The 2,086-nt window shown below is 51.5% G+C and overlaps 1 pseudogene; it reads left to right on the top strand.

Annotated features, from left to right (window-relative positions):
• Nucleotides 1-753, top strand: part of LOC102487826 (ATP synthase subunit f, mitochondrial pseudogene) — a 2,745-nt pseudogene extending 1,992 nt beyond the window's left edge.
• The last annotated feature ends 1,333 nt before the right edge of the window (nt 754-2,086 follow it).

The raw sequence follows: 2,086 nt of genomic DNA, 5'->3' as shown, positions 1-2,086 counted from the left end.
CTCCCCCTCCCTCCCTCTCCCCCTCTCTCCCTCTCCCCCTCTCCCTCTCTCTGTCCCTCTGGTCAAACTGAAATAAATAAGCAAATAAATATAAAGTTAGATAAAAAATTCTTTAAAAAATAAAACTGTGAATGGAGTTAAAAACTTTTACACCCAAATAAACTCATACTTTAATTTTACCTTTTTGAAGAACTTTTTGAAGACCCCTGTGGGAGGCTGCACACCAGCGAATATTGCCCTTAGGTTTCGGTTTCTCAGCAAACTTACACAATGCCAAAGGCCATGATTGGCTCCCTTTCAAAACCTCACCATCAAAACCATACTCTGGAAGACTCCAAGATGGCGCCAGTCGTAGCAGTAAAGGAGGAGAAACTCATGGATGTCAAACTCGGGGAGCTGCCAAGCTGGAGACTGATGCGGGATTTTACCCCTAAAGGCATTGCTGGAGCATTTCAGAGAGGTTACTACTGGTATTACAACAAGTACGTACGTCAACGTGAAGAAAGGGGGTGTTGCTGGGGTTTCTATGGTGCTGGCCGCTTATGTGCTCTTCAGCTACTGCCTTTCCTGTAAGGAACTCAAATACGAGCGGCGACGTAAATACCACTGAAGAGGGCCCGCGTGGAGGGCATACACTGAACCACACCTTCATCTCCTTGACTTGGCACTCCTCCAAAGGATCTTGAGTACTTTCATATCCCAGTCGAGAATTCACATCCAATAAAAGATGACTGGTATGTGTAAAAAAAAAAAGAACATACTCTGATTGGCCACTTCCTATAGCAAATCGGTGAGCTTGGAATCCCTCAGATTTGCATATCCGGCACCTCATGATTGGTCCACAAAAGCAACCAATCATAACCCACCTTTTACAATCCATTTACATATAGAACAACCAATCACCGCCCACCAACCGGTATATAACCATGATCCCTGGCCCACAATCTCTGGACGACCCTGAAGAGTTGTAACACTGCGTCTCTCCATGTTGTAACACTGCACCATTTGTCCTGTCTCTCACTCCTTCTCTCAGGAAACCTGTTCGACTGTCCTGCGGGTCAGACCCCGAGTATGTTTTGACTAGTCACTCACCAAAAATCTCAGTACTTTCGTTAGTGGGATTCGCCATCTGTACTTGGGTACAGCTCCTTCACCTGGTGTGCTTGTATCAGTAATAATTCCCACTCCTGGTGACTGTGGGTGTCACAGGGCGCTGCTGCCCATGCTCAGCTATGAACCTGGATCTTGTGCTGTCAACCTCTGAACTCTCCCCTGAATACTGACCCTAAGGGCCTAATTACAAACTAGGAGAGATTTTTGGTACTGGGTGTCCTGGAGAAACAGACAGAAAGGGAGAGATCACCCCCAAATGGGGATGGCCAGACCACAATCCTTTCTCCTCCATTCTCTTAGGATTTGGGGCCTGGATGCACGAATGCCTTGCATGAGTTTTAAGCTGCCAGGTCCAGTCCTCGAACTGCAGTCAAATGCGATCAAGTCCAGCGACATAACCATTGCCATCTGCGGGTCCCCAACTTGGATCTTCTGACAGTGATTCCAGGACCCCCTGCGCGGTACTCTGGGCAGTGGGCAGGTTGTCATTGTCCTCGCGTCCCATTATAAGGGCTTCCTACCTAGTGCCATCCAACCTCTCCACATGAAAACCTCCTAAGATGCAAATCTTTGGGGTGACTTTCAGTTGCCCACAGGCTAAAGCCCTAAGTGAGCCCCCGCAGGGCCAGGCCGCTGTCAAACCTGCCGGCACTGCCCGTCTTGCGCCCAACGTCTTCCTACATGCAGGGCGAGGAGCATGGTCAGCGGCGGGGCTGGAGCGCAGCTGGGCGGGCAGCGGGATTGCTCTAATAGAAGCCCGCGTTTCCCCAGTGACATTCCTGTGACTTGGGGTCCCCGCTCTGGACTGCCCACTCCCGGCCCTCGACCTCACGACGACTCGTGGGGCTAACCCTCTTTTGCTGCCCCTGGGGTCGTCGCCTCTGCCAGGCCGGTGCTTTAAGACTTCCCCAGCGGCCATGGGGCAGACGCGCCCCGGGGCGGGCCAGGCGCACGCGCACGCGCAGGCGCGGCC

Source organism: Tupaia chinensis, unplaced genomic scaffold (assembly GCF_000334495.1).
Source record: "Tupaia chinensis unplaced genomic scaffold, TupChi_1.0 Scaffold144682_1, whole genome shotgun sequence".
In the NCBI taxonomy this organism is placed as follows: domain Eukaryota; kingdom Metazoa; phylum Chordata; class Mammalia; order Scandentia; family Tupaiidae; genus Tupaia; species Tupaia belangeri.
Note: the sequence above shows the minus strand (reverse complement) of the source record. Positions and strands in the feature narration are given on the sequence as shown.